The sequence below is a fragment of the Arachis hypogaea genome, chromosome 11, assembly GCF_003086295.3.
Source record: "Arachis hypogaea cultivar Tifrunner chromosome 11, arahy.Tifrunner.gnm2.J5K5, whole genome shotgun sequence".
In the NCBI taxonomy this organism is placed as follows: Eukaryota; Viridiplantae; Streptophyta; class Magnoliopsida; order Fabales; family Fabaceae; genus Arachis; species Arachis hypogaea.
Window position 1 is genome coordinate 115,607,251 of NC_092046.1, and position 21,705 is coordinate 115,628,955.

A 21,705-nucleotide genomic window follows, 5' to 3' on the forward strand; every position below is an offset into this window, starting at 1 on the left:
ATGTCACGTGAAAACTTAGGCTAGTTGACCTTAGGATAAGTTGAATATTGTGATTGGTGCATGCTTAGTTGATAAAGTTAATGGATATTGAATAGATATGAATTTTAGTTGAAATGAGTAAGTGGTATTGAAGAATTATATCTTGAATTAATGTGATATAGTTTGAGTTGATGAAATTATTATGTATATGCATGAATATGGTAAATAAGATATTGAGTTATAATGAAGTGCTAGTATTTTGGGTAATTAAATGATTGATGAGTAATGAGTTGGTGTTTAATGAGTTATGACAATGTTTGAGATGATTTTGTTTAGGACTGAGTTGAATTTTGGTTTGGAAAACTTGAGTTTTGAAGTTTTGGTAAAAACAAATTTTTAACCAAGTTCGGCGGACTATAACTTGAGTCTCGGATTTTGGATTTGAATAGATTTTATTTCAAATTAAAAATAATTTTAAGAGTTTTGAAACGGTTTAAAGATTATGGAAATCAGAGTTTTGTAGAAGAAGTTATGAACGTCGGAAGTTAGATACAGAAAACTGAATTTGGCTAAGTTGCAGAAAACCAATATTATTAGTGTGTGTGCGTACGCACGCTATCGTGTGTACGCACAGACCAGAGCGTATGGTTGAGCTCGTGTGTACGCACGAGGGGGTGTGCATGAGGATTTGCAAGTTGTCCTTATGCAGACTATGATGCGTACGCACAGGCATGGGAAGATTGTCTGGTGCATGTGTACGCACATTATGATAGGTACACACACATTAAGAAATTTGGGTGATGTGTGCGCACGCACGCATGATGCGTACGTACGATGCCCTGCCTTACATTAAAACTCTATTTTTACTGTTTGACCTTCTTAGCAAGCCTGTAAACTTCCGAAACTACTATTTTGATGAAAATTCACAATTTTTGAACTATGAATCATTATTCTATTTTTTAAACCTCTGAAAATTCTATTTAAGGTCCAATAGCTAGTGTTTAGGTATTTTGGGATGAGTGAAAGTGTACTGGTAAAATAAAAGAGATAGTTTCTATTTTGTATTTAGAGCCGAAGACTTAAGGTTACAGAGTACTGTGGGTAGGTTAACTAAAGTGATTTAGTGAAGTGTTTTGAATTAATTAAAGAGAAGATATCAGAGTGTAGAAAAGATAGGATTACATAAATATATTTTTAATATTATAAAACTGATTTTTAAAGGAATAATTGTTTCATCTGAGAACTCTTTCTTGAAAGTGCAACCCCAGGAGTTGGTGGAAGGTGAGGATCCCTTCTTTGTTCCTCCTGATTTTGTAAAATCGCCTCCAGCGAGATGGTGGGAAGGTTAGGATCCCCTCTTTTGTTCCTTCTGGACATATGAGAATGTACCTCTTGGGTAGATGTAAGGGTTGTGGTTTCGCCCCCACTTGCTTCAGGTTGGTTAGTATTGAGGCTCCCCGGGTAGATGCAAGGGTGTGGTTCGCCCCACTTGCTCCGGGTTATGATGATTTGAGCTTCCTGAGTAGTAGCAAGGATTGCGGTTTACCCCACTTGCTCCAGGATGGAAATTTCAAATTATTTGTATCTCATTCCTTTGACCCTGCGTCGTAAGTGTGGCCGGACACTTATACCTTTCCGGATGGGCTCTCTCCCATGGATATATATATTGAATGATTATGAGTTTTTGAGCTTGAGAATGCGCGCACGCATGGACTGTCTAAGGTTAGCTACCGAACATATTGAGTTCGGCTGGATAATCGACAGATGAGACTAATCGGTCATAGGGTAGACATGCATCATGTGCATTTGTATGTTTTGCTTAAGTGTGCATCACTTTGGTTTGCCTAATTGATTAGCCATGCTTATCTGCTATTTGTCCTACTTGCTGTAATTGTATCCTATCTGTGTTTTTTTTTTGCCTGTCCTGTGTGTCTTTGCAACTGAGAGATCCCTCATGCTGGCGGAAGTAACGTTGAGGGTAGTTTCACCGGTGAATAGGAGATTTGGTGAGACAGAAGGTGCAGAGTTAGATTAGAATTAGAATTTTCTTAGATAGATTACCAATATTACTAGTTTAGAATAAGATTTAAGTTTGAATCTGACTGTCGAAGTTCTAGGAATGCTTCTGGCTTTCTCGAGACCTTATATATTATCTATGTGGACACATTTACCATACTGAGAACTTCCGATTCTCATTCCATACATGTTGTTATTTTTCAGATGCAGGACGTGAAGCACCTCGCTAAACGTGCTAGATGACTCTTTCGGAAGCGAAGATCTACTTTTGTGGGGTTTTTATATTATGCACTTAGTTTTTATATATATGTGTATATTCTCTACTGTTGTATAAAACTTGTATTTGTCCCTCCTAGAGGTTGACTTGGAGAATTAGGACTTGTATCCATTTTTTGGGTTCTATATACATATATTCTGGCCAGCCTTTGTTTCGCAGGTCGAGTTTAGAACTTGATTATACTTATCAGTTGGAATTATATAGATATATATCTGTCTTTTGGTTTTCTATATAAGCTTTCTGCCTTATCATTTTTCGTGAACGATGCATCTTCAGTTTTTTTTTGGATCGTATCCCCTTTCTTTTGAGGTTTCTAGATATATTATTATTGTAATTATACATATGTATTTTATTTTTAGAGGTTGTAGCACCTCGCCACCTTTGTTTACGTCCTAGGCGAAAAGCTTTGTGTGGTAAGGTGTTATACCGTACATACGTGCACACAAGTTGCCAAACCTCACCTCTGCTTCTCTTGGGGATCGATCACCATACCCGCATCAATCACCACTTCGTTGCCGAAAACTTGTTCTGCTGCTAGAATCTGGTGATCCTTAACACCCTTATCGTAACTATCATCTCCTCCTTTGAAATCGCCTCCATTATTGGAGTCAAACAACGAGTTTCTAGTTGACTCATCCATGAGGAAGTGGAATTAGTCTTCTGTCTGCCTCTTTCTTTTGGAGTTAGAGTATAGAGTTGGAATTATAATTTAGGATTATGATTTTTTTTGTTTAAATTTAATTTTAAGGTTCTTTAAATAACACCGATGGTTATAATAATGGTGATAAAAGTTAAAATTTTTTTATGAAAGGAAGAAGAAAAAAAAAAAGAAAAAAAAGAAAGGGATATTTGTGAAATTATTATGATATAGTTAATGTTTTGTTAGTTTTGTTAGTAATAAACTTTGATGGTTATCAAATTTATTTAAATATTTTGTGATCGATTTTATTAGTACCTAAATTTTTTATGGTTAAAAATTAATATTTATTTAAATAAAAAAAATCCAGTCAAAATTTTTTTTTTCTAGCTACTTTTCTTAATATTGGATTGTCACGTGAGATTTATTAATATGGGATAGTTGCTGAAAAAAAGAACTCGTTAATAACGATTTCAATTTTTAAAAATTTAGAAATTGATTGCCAGTAACAATTTCAATTAGTTGAAAAGTAAAAATCTTTTTTAAAAAGAAAACAATTAAGTAACGATTTCAATTTCAAGTGAGAAAAGGTAAACATCACTCACGATTACTAATGATATCTCATACTAATGTATTACATCATTGTAACCCAATAAAATAACACATTACGCCAACATATCTCTCGTATTAAAATTAATTTGCAAATTTTTCCATGTGAAAATCGTACACATAAGCTTTGATAAGATTGTGTCACAAAACGGTAAGACTTCAATTATAATTTGAATTTCAATAATATCTTAAGAATGAACCAAAATATACTTGTCTAATAATTCCCTCTAAACAAATGATAGAATCTGTTTTTTTTTTTTTTTTATTTGGTTCATAAATGATAGAATCTAGTTTAACGCATTATTTGATTCAAAGGAATATAAAAAAAAAAGATAGAAAAAAATAAATAAAAAATTAAATTTTTTATTGTTTGGATAACCATAAAAAATTAAGAGAAAAAAAAATGTGGTGTGACACTTATTCAAAACTTTTTTCTTCCATCATGAGATGAAAATTCATGAAAAAAGAGCAAATAATAGTACAATTATAAATATTACCCATTGTTATATTATTATTAATAATTATTCATATAAATTTAGTTTTAATAATTTTAATATGTTATTATAATAGAAATTTATAGTTAAACATTATATGTATTAATAAATAATTTAAATTAAATATATAAAATTATAATATTTTATAAAATACAATAAAACATAAATAAATAAAAATATTTATATTTTATTTTATTATAAGAGTATTAATATAATAAATTTATAATATTATAATTTTTTTTTCTTATATCCAAATAAAGTGTAAAAATCAGATGAGATTGCCTAATTTAAGAAATTTTTATAATATAATCACCACTTAAAACAGAGAAGACTTTCTTTTTTAATATTAGTTGTTTAAGTTGCTTCGTGAAGGGAGCACGAAAAGGTGGAGAACAAGAAGGATACGGTGGGAACGAAAACTCCAAAGCAAATCCAGCAACATACAAAGACCCGTAACTAGCGAATCCCATTATAGAGACAATCACCAATTGAAACTAACCAATCATCCATTATCTCCTCTTGATTTTATGATTCATTTTTTTTTTTTTTTGTTTAAATGAGGCCTTTTAAATACTATTGGTTGGATTTGATTCTCATGGTTGATGTGAAGATCATTTTAGAGTTTCAAAAACCTGGTAATATGTTTTAACTATAACAATAAGATAATTGATGTTAAACTTATTTATTTTTTTAATATAAAATAATATTCTATAAAATTGATTTTGAAGCGAGAATCAGAATAAGAAAAAACATTTAAATAAAAATGCTAATATTCGTTCTTTTAAGATATACTATTTTAATTTAAATTTAATTTTAATAAATTGATAGTATAAAATATTTTATATAATTAATTATGTAATTACAATTTTTTAAATTATTATTTATACAATTAATATAAAAAATAGTTATTTTTATTAATATAATATTAAATAATTGTATATATGTACAAAATTATCTTATACTAACAATAACTATGAATCTCCTTTCCATAACGTTAAAACATGTTAAAGGAATATTTTAAAGTTGTACTAACATAGTCAGTATTAGTGTTAATAAAATATTAGAAAAACTCAGAAACAATCAAACAAACGAGAAGAAAGTATTTATTTATTGATTAAATTATAGTATATAGTTGAGATGTGAGGTGAGGGGAAAGGGTGGAGAAACTCAGGAACAATCAAACAAATGAAGCGTCTCATCCTAACATAATAAGATATGATCCTGTACGGCCAATAAACCCACCACCCCCTTTCCAGCAAACTCAAAACGGCGCTGAATCCCAACATCGATTGATCAAACACAAAACAATACAACTACAACACTCAACCTCAAAAGAAGGTGTCTTTTTTTGACGAACTTTTCTTTTTCTCCGTGCTCTTTTAGCTGAATTTCTCATGTAATACTGGTGTCACATTGCTTCTAGATTTAAGATAAAGGGAAAATAAAAAGGATTCAAATCAGGTCAAAAAGAAATTTAAAGTTTAATTGATATGATATGAACTTTAGCTAGTATATAAAAGAGGCTAAATTTTTTTAATATTGAACTGCAATTAGTGTTATCTCCTATTATGATGTAGACTTGTTTTTTACTCCAATATTGAAATGCAACAGAAATTGTTACAGAAAATATTCTTTTAAAAGAAGAAGATGGTGGAAGCGACTTAAGATGGTGGGGGGCGACTCCATGTATGTTGGAGGCGATTTGTTTAGCCAAAAAAAAATTGAACGTAACCGCTACAAATAAGAGCTCAACCAAGGCTTTGGGTTCATCTTGTTGTTTCTCTTTCTACTCTATCTTTTTTTGTTTTTATATTTTTGGTGAATTTGTTACCATTGGTTATAATTTAGAAAAATATTGAAAAAAATGAGTGATAGAATTAGTTTGAAAGTATATTATAATGGTCAAACTTTATCTCAAACATCTGAAGGTATAAGATTTATGTGCCAGAATTCATGTGATATTGTTCCTTTTATTATATTATTTGAAAAATTAAAAAGTCTAATTTGTGAAATGATAGATCTTCAGATATTGAAAAGAGTAACTAGTGTTCTTTACAAATATCCTATAATAGTATTTGGAGGATTCATACAATTCGAGATGAAGTATGTCACTTGTGAAGTAACGATGCAAGAAATGTTTTCAATATATCAAGAAAGACGATCACAAGACTTTGCCATCGAGTTATACGTTGAGTTCGAACACTTGACTTATGGTGTTGAAGAAGCCGATGGGGACATGGACTGGGAAGGCTACAATAGTGAAAGTGAAGATGAATTTGAAGGCAACTATGAAATAGATGATCCAAATGTAGATGGAGACGATGTTGATTGCGCTAATGAGCCAGACATAGAAGAAGTGACAAATGTCCTAGCAAGCCAACATCTGTTTGGAGAACCGTCTTTTATGCGCGATTTGCATCTTGCGGCCTTGAATGCACCGGAGTTTTCTAAGTATGCGAATGCTAGTATGTGAATATGATATTAATAGATTATTTCTATATTTTCTGTACTATGAGATGATGATTCTACTTGAGATGATGATTCTACTTTGGTTGCTAATTGTAATGTATAATTACTTTTTTCTAGTATTATTGTAGACCCACCAATTGTTGCAGACGGTGAATTTGTTATTGCGATGGAATTTAGTTCTAGATAGATTGTAATTGCAGCCATCAAAGACTATACAATTCGTATAGGACTTGACTATCGGGTATACGAGTCTGAACCAACAACATTTTATGCCAAATGTGTACAATATGAAAATTATTGTGATTGGCTTGTTAGGGCAAGTTTGATCCGAAAGAAATATTGTTGGAAAATAAGACGTTATAACGCTAGCCGCACCTGCACCAGATCTACCATTTTTCAGGACCATTGCAAGCTGGACTTAGATACAATTGTAGAAGTTATAAAGTCATTAGTGGAAGCTGACACATCTCTAAAAGTGTGATGTGTTATTATAGATGTCTAGGCAAAGTTCAATTACATGGTGAGCTATTGCAAAACATGGTTGGCAAAACAAAAAGCAGTGGAGAAGATTTTTGGTGGTTAGGAGGCCTCATATGAGGCTCTGCCAACATGGTTTGAAATTGTGTAAAAAAGAACCATTAGCAGCTGTGCAGTTTGAAACGGTGCCTCTTTATCGAGGGGATGAGTTGGCTCAGGATATCCGGGTATTACATCGAGTATTTTGGAATTTTCACCCTTGTATTAGAGCATTTAGACATTACAAACCGATTGGTCAGGTTGATGGGACACACTTATATGAAAAATACAAAGGATTTTTATGGTTGCAGTATCACAAGATGGCAATGGAAAGATTGAGCCTATTGTCTTTGCCATTGTCGAAGGGGAGACTGCTGATGCGTGGTACTTTTTCATTTCTAATTTGAGAAGACATGTCGTGACTCGGGATGGTGTGGGTCTTATTGCTGATTGTCATGAGTCTATTACTTCAGCCATAGCCTGTAGCATTGGAGAATGAGATCTTTCCGAGAGCTATTCATATGCATTGTATTAGGAACATAGCAGCAAAATTTTTGAGAAAGTTCAAGACACTGTACTTACAAAAATTTATCGTCAACATAGATAAATAAATGTGTAACATTATAGAAGCTTGAATCTTCTTCGTAGTGTGTAAATGCCTGACGGTTATATTTTGAAACAGGCTATTCCAGGACAGTCCATGAATTTAATATGCAATACCAACGACTATGTGACCGTGACGAGGTATATACTCGGTGGTGGATAGGATCTCTTGTCATTAGTATGCTTTGGTATTTGATGGTGGACATAGATGGGGACATATGACCACCAATCTGGTTGAATGTATCCACCGCGTCTTGAAAGTGTATGTATCTAGATGTCTTCTTTTAACTAAGACTGTCAACATTGTCGAGTATCTTTGTACTCTTCTAATACGAGATATGTGTTCAAATCCAGTCTCGTTTAAAAGTTCAATAGCAATTAGATCACATGGTTTTAACATGTTCAGATGTCTGAGTTCCAATAATCTTAAACTCTGATCAACAAATAAAAAAATTATGATAAGAATTAAATTTAATGTATATATCTTTAATTTTTTTTCATAATTGGAATAAAAATATAACTTAAAACAAACGAGTTATAACTCTTTCTTTTGGACTTTGAATAATTTGTATTCGTTAACATTTAAATACAGTAGTTATATGTGTAAAAAATACTATTCCTAGACAAATTTAATTATTCATGTAATTAAACTTATTAAAAAACTAACCCTAAAACAAATTTTCTATTTTAATTATCCTTTTTTTTGGCTAAATAACAATTTGTTTCCTTTTCGAAAAGGCAGTAGTGTTCCTACACAAATATATTAACGTATTAAAATATCGGGCGCGCTACACATCCATGTAATCATGTAACTAAGTTGGCCCAAACTCAAATACAGTCACGAACATTAATGACGAGTGAAAACACGTGCCCAAAAACTCTTCGTTACTTCGCGCTCATTATGAAAAAAATGTTACTTATTTCTCAACACGAAACTGCTCATTCTCTTCAAATCTCTCTCAAAATCACTCAAATTTTAGTCACGATCTCTGTAAAAACCACTACTGGAGAAGAAACGCGAGAAGATTTGGCAAGAAACAACTAGAAATGAACGAAAACAGCAACAGAGATTCGCCTTCCTCCTCCTCCTCATTCTCCTCCTTCTTTTTCGCGTTCCTTCTTCTTCACGTGTTTTCTCCTTATCTTCATTCTTTTGTTGTTATTGCTGCTATATTTTTTTTGTCTTTTAATCTTTCTCTCCCTGGTGAAGAAGCAGTAGAAGGTGAGGAGGAAGAGTTTTGAATTGTGCAGAATAGAAATGAACCGAAATGGCCAACTCCACTGAACCCAACATCATTCATGTACTGAATAAAACATCATAAATATTTAATCATCAAGAAAAATATATCTACATGCACAAGGACTCAATTGAACACACTAACAATCAAGTAAATCAAAATGAGCAACTCCACTGACCCGAGCAATATTCATGTGCTGAATAAAACGTCATAAACATTCAATCATCAAGAATAGCATTTTTCCATGCAAAAGAAGTCAACTGAACACATAATAATCAGGTGAACCGAAATGGTCAACACCACTGAACCGAATACCAATAATGTGCTGAATAAAACATGATAAGCATTCAATCAGTAAGAAAAATATTTCTGCATGCACAAGGACTCAACTGAACACATTAACAATCAAGTGAATCAAAATGAGCAACTCCACTTAACCGAGCAAAATGTTGGTGTTGTTGGTGATGATTATAACAAAAGAAGAAGAAGAATCTGCGTGCGCGAAGAAGAAGAAGCAAAAGAAGAACCTATATGCGCAAATTTGAAAGAAGAAGGAGGAGGAGGAAGAGGAGGAGAAATACTATCCTTGTTGATTGAAAGTTGATCACCATTTATTCACCACATGAACATTGTTCAGTTCGGTGGCCTTTGTGATTTTGATTCACCAAATGAATGTTGTTCAGTTCGGTGGCCTCCTTTTACTTTGTTCAGAGTTTAAGATTATTGTGATAGCATGCAGCAATCATTTCCTAGTTGTCTCGACGTAATAACCTCATTCAACTGATTTGAAGTTGAATCATTCATTGTTTCTGTTCAGAAGTATAGATCAAAGAAGAAAACGAAGAAGAAGAGGAAGAACGACGGAGCTTATTACGTTGAATTCAATGCAAATCAATAATAAAGAATGCGAGTAGAGAAGAAAAACTTGAACAGAGGAGAACGACGAATTTTATTAGGTTGAAGAAGAAGAAGAAGAACGAAAATGCAAGAAGAGAACAAGGTTTACGTTGAGAAAGATTTATCACGCAGCAGAAGGTTTACGCTATATACGTTATATGAGGCACGTGTATAACAAACGCGTAAGAGGGTTGGGGAGGCGCGTCTGATTGAAGTTACTTGAATAATTTGGATAAAAAAATTATATGAATATAGAGTTTTTTCGTTAAAATATATTAAGATAATAAAAAAACATTCATGCTTCTTGTTAAAATTTAACAAGGCAACATAGCAATAAAAAACATACCATCTATCTTCTAGTATTGTTATCATTTATAACAGAATTATAACTTTTAATAAACATATTTTAACGAATATTAGTAAACATACTAGCTAGTAAACGTTTTTAAACTTATTTTTCAAAAATATTAATAATAACTTTTAATATTTTCATTCTACACATATTATTACCGTTATTAGTAATCGTTTTTTTTTAAAAAAAAATATTAACTACAACTTTTATATTCCACTCTTATTAATCACGTATTATTTCTATTATACCTAAATATATTACAAAATAAATTTAAGTACAAAATCTAAAATTTTAACTAATTATATCAATTTTATATTAATTCAAAATATTTTTTTAAAAATTTACTCTATATATTCTAACATTTAAAAATTAGAACATTGATTATTTTACTAACATCTTAACTAAACTAAATTTTTAAACTACACTAACAAATTCTAATACATTAACAATCTCTAAATAATATTAATTAATACAGTCAACATTAACACTAATTAAAATTAATATTAAATAAATTAATTTATATTTATAGGATGATCTAAAAATTAAATAGTGTGTTCTTTAGATTTAGTGAGATCACGAAATACTATTATTATTTTACTCTTCTAAATTTAAAATTTTATTCTACTCCAGAGAAGCTTTTCTTAAAACCATCCATGAAATTCTTCACCCTCTCTGTAAAATTTTTCTAGTAACTAAAGAAATGAAAATGACTTTACTACTTAGCCATCCAATTTCTAATTACTTTGTTGGGTGAACCTACAAAAAAAGAGACAAAACAATCTGTCCAATCAGTCATGCCTCCCTCCTTCCACTTGGCTAGCTGTATTGTGGATATTTGTCCTCTCCCATCAATTCGCCTCCCAAACTACCCACACACTCCTCCCGGACTACCCACACACTCCCTCTATTTTCTATTCAAGTTCTGAAAATGCCTCTAAAATTGGGTCTCTATGTCCAAAGTTGCACTCGAATTTTTTGGAAACAGTCGTAATTTACCCCCTTCATTTGGGTTTGATGACTGGAGCCGGCGATTTTGGTCCTTCTATTTTTATTTTCAGTAAAATCGAATTACATATTACATGGGTCATTTCCAGCAAATACACCAAAACTGACCCAATATTAAAAAAATCGTATAAAAGACGGGTAATCATATCTTTCTGGAATATATTTATGAGCCCAATACTAAAAATTGGGTTCAAAAGTAAAAGAAATTTTAAAAAATCGATTTAATGATTAAATATTTTTTTAGACTCCAAAAAATATATTATAAAAAAGACACTAACTTCTCATAACTCATTTTAATATCTAATAACTGAATTTTATGAGTTTAATTGTTATATTGTAATAATTATTTTACTATTAAAAAAACATATAAACCTAAAAATATCATATGATACCACAATAAAATATCAAACAACTCATGATAGCAACTTTTTCTCCTAGATCAACTTAATTTCAAAGACAATGCAACTCATAACCTCTAAAAAACATAAAGAGAAGAGCTCATGACATCAGAACCTCACAATATATGCACTATTCCAAATACGGGCACTAAAGTATAATTTTTAACTTAGTTTCTCTTGCGACTTATGCTAATTCGAGTGTCGGAATCTTTGTAAGAGGACTCCCACTATTGAGAATCACGAACTCGAAACATTAAAAACTCAGAATAGAAAAATGACAATAACATCGTATCTCCTACCTATTCTCTACAATTTTGTTCAGATAACTTCTAAATTTAAAAAGACAAAAATACTTCTAAACACACACATATATATATTTGTGTTTTTAAGATTTAAATATTTTTATTGATTGATATTTTAATACATATTTATAAAATTGTTTAAAATATTACAAATTGAAGCTCCACAATAACTAAATAATACAAAATCTTAAAATAAGATTTTGTTACTTATTTTAATTGTTTAAGATTTGATTTAGTAAAATTTTTATTTTTTATAATTTATTTATTAAATTTAATTTTTAAAAAGATAATTTTTTTTAGAAATTATGACATATATGTTTGATAAATTGAACTAAAAATAATTTTTAATAAATACGAAAAACAATAATTATATTTAATATAATAACGTTTAAATTTAATTACCATAATAGAGATAAATAAAAAAATTATTGTTGATGAAATTTAGTATCAATAACTTAAATATTTATTAATATACAAAGTTATTTTAAATTCTTTAAAAGTATATCAAAATTTTAAAATTACAAGCACAATTATATGATTTTTTATTTACTAAATTGTTTGTATTTTTTACGAACACAAATATCTCTTTAAAATGTTTTATTAAATCGATCTAAATCTATAATTTTTTTTAATCTAATAGTTTACTTGAAGACTAAGAATAACGTAAGTTATTATATGAGCACCCTTGTTATAATACTTATAATAAATTAAAGAATTCTGTTACCTGTACATCTTTATAATTAACACCAATATAAAAATACGTAAAACTATTAGAATATTATTCGCTAAAAAACAAACTCATTTTTCTTATATAGAAACTCGACTCACTCTTTATATTTCTCTTCAAATATAACCAAAATCAAAATTTAAAATTAAAAATCGAAATTCCAACCAAACCTTTTATAAAAACTCAATAATTTTATAAATCAAATCCTAACCAACTCACAAATTAAACTTCTAAAAATATATTATTAAATTCATAATTTACACTGAATAGTAACAAATTCACTAGTTAAATCCTAAAAATCTTTTACAAATTTTTTTAATCAAACTACAACCAACCCTTCTATCAAAATAGAAAATTAAATGCTAACAAATTCACAAATCAAACTCCAAAATACCTACCATCAAACCCATACCTCTACTGGTTTGGATGGCCAACCAAGGCCCAAACCTTAGTAAGCTCGCGGATCCAAAAAGCAGGGAATCCGAGTCGGACAGGATGCAACCCAGCAGCATAAGCCAACTTTTCTCCACACACCAGCGACGCGAAGTCCTCCCATCAAGAAGCGTCCACGTCTGGCGTCCTTGCAGAACTCGCCGATTAGAGACACGTTGGGGGATGCACTGGTGCTTAAGGGTCCAGCCGAGAATCTGCTGAGGAAGAAAACTGCGTCGTCACTGGTTTTTGTGTATGGGTTCAGAAGAATGGCGTTTCTACAATAGCTCAGTCGAAATGGGTGCAAGGAGGTCCGATGGGAGCTGCGATGCCGATTGTGGCTTAGGAGAAAAGTCCATCATCAACGAAACAGAAGGAAATGGTGCATGGAGGTCCGAGGTGTTCCATTCCAGAGGATAAGTCTCCTACTGAGGTTGGTAGTTCAAGCTAATATCACCTTTTTTATATTCTCTTATCTCTTTTTATTATGGATAGTTTAAATATTTTAGTTTGGAATATTAGGGGTGCTTCTAATAAGTTAGTCCGGGTGAATTGTAAAAAACTTGTTAGAAAATTTAGACCTATTTTTTTAATTGTGATTGAGACTTATTCTCCCTTTCTACATTTGAAATTATTCTGGGAAAGACTTGGATACTATCTTATTGGTATACAAGAGGCAGTAAGGTATAAGGGTAGTATATGGTTCCTTTCTTTAACGCAAGGTACTTGCTACAAATTGTTGATGCTTGCGATCAGTGTGTCACGATCAAAGTTCAGCTTAAATATGTGGTTTGGAGGTGTAGTGGTATTTGTGGTAGTCCACAGCATAATACAAGATGTCTTCTTTGGAATTACCTGGTAGCTTAGTCATCGACTTTTCAAGGGCTTTGGATTGTCCTTGGTGATTTAATTTAATGAAGTTCTTTTCTCTCGTGAAGTTAAAGGTTGCCATTTTTCGAGTCGCCATGCTGATCAGTTTGCCAATTCTTTAGGGGATAGTGTTCTGTTTGACTTGAAGACTATTGGAAGACGTTTTTCTTGGTATAGGAGAGTGAAAAACAATAGTGATATGACGAAAAAGCTTGACCGGATTTGTATTAATAGTGGATGGTTATCTCTTTTTTCTGAGGCTTGTGTAGAAATTTTGAATAGACTATAGTCTGATCACTGTCTTATCTTGGTTCGTGTAAAGGGCGCCCAAAACTAAAAAAGGAATAGACTCTTTTATTTTATGGCGGCTTGGACTACTCATCATGGTTTGGCTTTAGAGGGGTGCAAGGCAAGCTTTCGGAGGTGCAGAAGAATTCTCTTGAGTTTAATTCTACAGTGTTTGGTAACATCTTTGTTAGAAAATATGAACTGGAGCGACAAATTAATTATCTTCAGAAGCGTTTGGAAGAGAGCGAAGGTTCTTTCATGCATCAAAAGGAGCAATAATTGATTGAGGATTATAATAACACTCTTGTGCAAAAAGAAATTCTTTGGTTTCAAAAATCCAGAAAATAGTGGGTGAAATTCGAGGACAACAATACCAGCTTCTTCCATGTTTAGACTCTTGTACGGTGGAAATAAAAAAGATTCGTGGTCTCTTTCTCAAGGATGGCGTATAGGAGACAGACCCAGAAGTTCTTAGCCGGGAAACTGAATCTTTCTAAAGAGCTTATTCTATCAGGTGGAGGATGTTGATTTGGGGTGTCTGGATGAAGTTCCACTTCCTTCTTTGAATGAGGAAGCCTGCTGTAATTTTATTGCACTTGTGACTAAGTTAAGACAATTGTTTATAGAATGAATTCCTTTAAGGCTCTACATCCGGATGGATTCCAAGCTTACTTCTTCAAGGAATATTGGGAGATTATTGGTTTTGATGTTTGGAATATGGTTAGGAAAGCTTTTTCTTGGGTTACTATTGATTCAAGGATGATAGAGACTCCTTTGGTTCTAATTTCCAAGGTGGATTTATCGATATCTATGAAGAAATTTAGACCTATCAGTCTCTGTAATGTGGCTGGTGCACGAATTGTGAATCACACTTTTCACAACGCGTACCACTAACCAGCAAGTGCACTGGGTCGTCCAAGTAATACCTCACGTGAGTAAGGGTCGAATCCCACGGAGATTGTTGGTTTGAAGCAATCTATGGTTATCTTGTAAATCTTAGTCAGGAAGTCAATTATGTTTATCAGTTGAATTGTGAATAACCAAGAGAGCATAAATTAAAGGTTACTTGTTGTGCAGTAATGGAGAATATGTTGGAGTTTTGGAGATGCTTTGTCTTCTGAATCTCTGCTTTCCTCTGTCTTCTTGTTCACGCACGCACGTCCTTCTATGGCAGCTGTGTGTTGGTGGATCACCGTTGTCAATGGCTACCTTCCATCCTTCCAGTGAAAACTACGCTCACGCGCTCTGTCACAGCACGGCTAATCACCGGTTGGTTCTCGATCCGGTTGGAATAGGATTTACTATCCTTTTGCGTCTGTCACTAACGCCCAGCCTTCAGGAGTTTGAAGCTCGTCACAGTCATTCAATCCTTGAATCCTACTCGGAATACCACAGACAAGGTTTAGACTTTCCAGATTCTCATGAATGCCGCCATCAATTCTAGCTTATACCACGGAGATTCTGATTAAGGAATCTAAGAGATACTCATTCAATCGTATATAGAACGGAGGTGGTTGTCAGGCACACGTTCATGATTTGAGGAGGGTGATGAGTGTCACAGATCATTACCTCCATCACAGTTAAGCGCGAGTGAACATCTTAGATAAGAACAAGCGTGTTTGAATGGAAAACAGAAATACTTGCATTAATTCATCGAGACACAGCAGAGCTCCTCACCCCCAACAATGGGGTTTAGAGACTCATGCCGTCAGAGAATACAAAGTTTAGATCTGAAAATGTCATGAGATACAAAATAAGTCTCTAAAAGTTGTTTAAATACTAAACTAGTAGCCTAGGTTTACAAAAATTGGATAAACTATGATGGATGATGCAGAGATCCACTTCGGGGGCCCACTTGGTGTGTGCTGGGGCCCACTTGGTGTGTGCTGGGGCTGAGACTTAAGCAATTCACATGCAGAGGCCATTTGTGGAGTTGAACGCCAGTTTTTATGCCAGTTTGGGCGTTCAACTCCAACTTTTGATCCTTTTCTGGCGCTGGACGCCAAAATTGGGCAGAGGACTGGCGTTGAACGCCAGTTTACGTCGTCTATCCTTGTGCAAAGTATGGACTATTATATATTTCTGGAAAGCCCTGGATGTCTACTTTCCAACGCAATTGGAAGCACGCCATTTCGAGTTCTGTAGCTCCAGAAAATCCACTTTGAGTGCAGGGAGGTCAGAATCCAACAGCATCAGCAGTCCTTTTTCAGCCTGAATCAGATTTTTGCTCAACTCCTTCAATTTCAGCCAGAAAAATACCTGAAATTACAGAAAAATACACAACTCATAGTAAAGTCCAGAAATATGAATTTTTCCTAAAAACTAATAAAAATAGACTAAAAACTAACTAAAACATACTCTAAACTATATGAAATTATCCCCAAAAAGCGTATAAAATATCCGCTCATCACAACACCAAACTTAAACTGTTGCTTGTCCTCAAGCAACTAGACAAATAAAATAGAAGACTAATAGGTTGAGAAGCAATAATATCTCAGAGCTTTTTGCATGAAGCTCAGATTCTAATTAGATGAGCGGGGCTAGTAGCTTTTTGCTTCCGAACAGTTTTGGCATCTCACTTTATCCATTGAAGCTCAGAGTGATTGGCATCTATAGGAACTCAGAATTCAGATAGTGCTATTGATTCTCCTAGTTCAGTGTGATGATTCTTGAACACAGCTTCTTTATGAGTCTTGGCTGTGGCCCTAAGCACTTTGTTTTCCAGTATTACCACCGGATACATAAATGCCACAGACACATAACTGGGTGAACCTTTTCAGATTGTGACTCAGCTTTGCTAAAGTCCCCAATTAGAGGTGTCCAGAGTTCTTAAGCACACTCTTCTTTTTGCTTTGGACCTTGACTTTAACCGCTCAGTCTCAAGTTTTCACTTGACACCTTCACGCCACAAGCACATGGTTAGGGACAGCTTGGTTTAGCCGCTTAGACCAGGATTTTATTCCTTTAGGCCCTCCTATCCACTGATGCTCAAAGCCTTGGGATCCTTTTTATTTGCCCTTGCCTTTTGGTTTTAAGGGTTATTGGCTGTTTGCTCTTGCCTCTTGGTTTTAAGAGCTTTTGGCTTTTTCTGCTTGCTTTTTCTTTTTCTTTCTATTTTTTTTTTGAATGCAAGCTTTGTTCTTTGCTGCTTTTTCTTGCTTCAAGAATTATTTTTATGATTTTTCAGATTATCAATAACATGTCTCATGTTCATCATTCTTTCAAGAGCCAACATATTTAACAGTCTTTAAACAACAAATTCAAAAGACATATACACTGTTCAAGCATTCATTCAGAAGACAGAAAGCATTGCCACCACATGTTACTAATTAGAATTTTTCTTATTAAAAACTCGAAATTTTATTACCTCTTATTCAAAAGATCTACTATTTTATTCATGTTTGCTGATGATTAGAAAAATAGACTATAACTTAATTGGGGATAAAATCAAACTAGACGCTAATTACTACTAATGATCATGTAATGAAGACACAAACATAGATAAGCACTTAACATAGAGAAAACGAAAAACAGAGAAAGTAAGAACAAGGAACGAGTCCACCTTAGTGATGATGGCATTTCCTTCTTGAGGCACCAATGATGTTCTTGAGCTCTTTTATGTCTCTTCCTTGCCTTTGTGGCTTGATTCCTAGTGATTTTTGGTATTTCTATCCTCAGTTGCTTCCAATAATTATGTGGAGGGAAGTGCATCCCTTGAGGTATCTCTTGATTTGCAGCCACATGTTCTACCACTGAGCTATAGATCCTTCACATAATTGTGATGTCCACACCAAACTTAGAATGTTGCTCGCCCTCGAGCAAAATAAGAGGGAATAGATGAAGAAGAAGATGTGGAAATAAAAAACTAGGATTATGAGGAGGGAAGGTGGGGATCCTGTGGGGTCCACAGATCTTGAAATGATCCTGTGAGGTCCACAGATCTTGAGGTGTCAAGGCATTTACATCCCTGCACCAATTTGGGCATGCAAAATGCCCTTGCACACAACTCTGGGCGTTCAGCGCCAGGTTGGTGCCCATTTTGGGCGTTCAACGCCCCTTTGCTGCCATTTCTGGCGTTGAACGCCAGAACCATGCTTGTTCTGGGCGTTCAGCGCCAGGATGCTCCCATTCTGGGCGTTCAGCGCCAGAACTATGCTCTGTTCTGGCATTTGAACGCCAGACAGATGCTCCTCCAGGGTGTGATTTTTCTTCTGCTATTTTTGATTCCGTTTTTGATTTTTTTTTTGTTTATTTTGTGACTCCACATGATCATGAACCTAAGAAAACATGAAAAACAATAAAAATAAGAATTAGATAAACATTGGGTTGCCTCCCAACAAGCGCTTCTTTAATGTCCTTAGCTGGACCTTGCTGAGCTTTTAATCTAGCTTCAGCCTTGAGCATTCTTGCTCAATGTTGCCTTCTAGATAATGCTTGATTCTCTGTCCATTGACAATGAACTTCTTATCAGAATCAATATCTTGAAGCTTCACATAACCATATGGTGATACACTTGTAATCACGTATGGTCCCCTCCACCGGGATTTCAGTTTCCCGGGGAATAGCCTGAGTCTAGAGTTAAACAACAGAACCTTCTGTCCTGGTTCAAAGATTCTAGATGACAGCTTTCTGTCATGCCACTTTTTTTATTTTTCTTTATATAACTTGGCATTTTTGAAAGCTGTGAATCTGAACTCCTCTAGCTCATTTAGCTGGAGCAATCTTTTTTCTCCTGCTAATTTGGCATCAAAGTTTAGGAATCTGGTTGCCCAGTAGGCCTTATGTTCCAGTTCCACGGGCAGGTGACATGCCTTACCATACACCAGTTGGTATAGAGAGGTCCCTATAGGGGTCTTGAATGCTGTTCTGTAAGCCCACAGAGCATCATCCAAGCTCCTTGCCCAATCCTTTCTACGGGTATTTACTGTCCGTTCCAGGATTCTCTTTAATTCTCTGTTAGAGACTTCAGCCTGCCCATTGGTTTGTGGATGATATGGAGTGGCCACCTTGTGGCGAATTCCATACCGAACCATGGCAGAGTAAAGCTGTTTATTGCAGAAGTGAGTGCCCCCATCACTGATTAGTACTCTAGGGACACCAAACCTGCTAAAAATATGTTTCTGGAGGAACTTCAGCACTGTTTTAGTATCATTGGTGGGTGTGGCAATAGCCTCAACCCATTTTGATACATAGTCAACTGCCACCAGAATATAAGTGTTTGAGTATGATGATGGGAAAGGTCCCATGAAGTCAATTCCCCATACGTCAAACAACTCAATTTCCAAGATTCCTTGTTGAGGCATGGCGTAACCATGAGGCAGATTGCCAGCTCTTTGGCAACTGTCACAATTACGTACAAACTCTCGGGAATCTTTATAGAGTGTGGGCCAATAGAAGCCACATTGGAGGACCTTGGTGGCTGTTCGCTCACCTCCGAAATGGCCTCCATATTGAGATCCGTGGCAATGCCATAGGATCCTCTGTGCTTCCTCTCTGGGGACACACCTACGGATAATTCCGTCTGCACATCTCTTAAAGAGATAGGGTTCATCCCACAAGTAGTACTTTGCATCAGTGACTAATTTCTTCTTTTGTATTCTATTGTACTCCTTGGGTATGAACCGTGCAGCTTTATAGTTTGCAATATCGGCAAACCATGGTGCTTCCTGAATGGCAAATAGATGCTCATCAGGGAACGTCTCAGAGATCTCAAGAAAGGGGAGGGACGTCCCTTCCACTGGCTCTATCCGGGACAGATGGTCAGCCACTTGGTTCTCTGTCCTTTTTCTGTCTCTTATTTCTATATCAAACTCTTGCAGAAGCAATACCCATCTGATGAGCCTGGGTTTTGAATCCTGCTTTGTGAGTAGATATTTAAGAGCAGCATGGTCAGTATACACAATCACTTTTGATCCTACTAAGTATGATCTGAACTTGTCAATGGCGTAAACCACTGCAAGTAGTTCTTTTTCTGTGGTTGTGTAATTTTTCTGGGCATCATTTAGAACACGACTGGCATAATAAATGACATGCAGAAGCTTGTCATGCCTTTGTCCCAATACTGCACCAATGGCATGATCACTGGCATCACACATTAACTCAAATGGCAATGTCCAGTCTGGTGCAGAAATGACTGGTGCTGTGACCAGCTTAGCTTTCAGCGTTTCAAACGCCTGCAGGCATGCTGTGTCAAACACAAATGGCGTGTCAGCAGCTAGCAGATTGCTTAGAGGTTTTGCGATTTTTGAAAAATCCTTTATAAACCTCCTATAGAATCCTGCATGCCCCAGAAAGCTTCTGATTGCCTTAACATTGGCAGGTGGTGGTAATTTTTCAATTACCTCTATTTTTGCTTGATCCACCTCTATTCCCTTGTTTGAGATTTTATGCCCAAGAACAATTCCTTCAGTCACCATGAAGTGACACTTTTCCCAGTTTAAAACTAGGTTGGTTTCTTGGCATCTTTTCAGAACAAGTTTTAGGTGATCAAGACAGGAGCTGAATGAGTCTCCATATACTGAGAAGTCATCCATGAAGACTTCCAGAAATTTTTCCACCATGTCAGAGAAAATAGAGAGCATGCATCTCTGGAAGGTTGCAGGCGCATTACATAGCCCAAATGGCATCCTTCTATAAGCAAACACTCCAGATGGACATGTGAATGCTGTTTTCTCTTGATCCTGGGGATCCACTGCAATCTGGTTATAGCCTAAATAGCCATCCAAAAAGCAGTAATAATCATGACCTGCTAGTCTCTCTAGCATCTGGTCTATGAATGGTAAAGGAAAATGATCCTTTCTGGTGGCTGTATTGAGCCTTCTGTAGTCAATACACATGCGCCACCCTGTTGCTGTTCTTGTAGGAACCAGTTCATTTTTTTCATTATGAATCACTGTCATGCCTCCCTTTTTTGGGACGACTTGAACAGGGCTCACCCAGGGGCTATCAGAAATGGGATAAATAATCCCAGCCTCTAGTAATTTGGTGACCTCTTTCTGCACCACTTCCTTCATGGCTGGATTTAGCCGCCTCTGTGGTTGAACCACTGGTTTGGCATTATCCTCCAATAGGATTTTGTGCATGCATCTAGCTGGGCTTATGCCCTTAAGGTCACCTATGGACCACCCAAGAGCTGTCTTGTGTGTCCTTAGCACTTGAATAAGTGCTTCCTCTTCCTGTGAATTTAAAGCAGAGCTTATGATCACTGGAAAAGTGTCACCTTCTCCCAGAAATGCATATTTCAAGGATGGTGGTAGTGGCTTGAGCTCGGGTTTAGGAGGTTTTTTCTCTTTCAGAAGAAAGTTCAGAGGCTCTTTCATGTCCTCTGAATCCTCCAAATCAGGCTGAACATCTTTAAAGATGTCTTCCAACTCTGATTCGAGACTCTCAGCCATGTTGATCTCTTTTACCAAAGAGTCAATGAGATCAACTTTCATGCAGTCTGTTGATGTGTCTGGATGCTGCATGGCTTTGACAGCGTTCAACTTGAACTCATCATCGTTGACTCTCAGGGTTATTTCCCCCTGTTGGACGTCAATGAGGGATCGTCCAGTTGTTAGGAAGGGTCTTCCTAGAATGAGAGTAGCACTCTTGTGC

The 21,705-nt window shown here is 34.9% G+C and overlaps 1 long non-coding RNA gene across 1 annotated transcript; it reads left to right on the forward strand.

The window, feature by feature from the left end:
* Window positions 1-5,167: 5,167 nt before the first annotated feature.
* On the forward strand, window positions 5,168-6,628 carry LOC114924738 (uncharacterized). Its single transcript, XR_011867666.1, has 3 exons — window positions 5,168-5,350; window positions 5,636-5,785; window positions 6,085-6,628. It is a non-coding gene; the product is annotated as an uncharacterized lncRNA (long non-coding RNA).
* The last annotated feature ends 15,077 nt before the right edge of the window (window positions 6,629-21,705 follow it).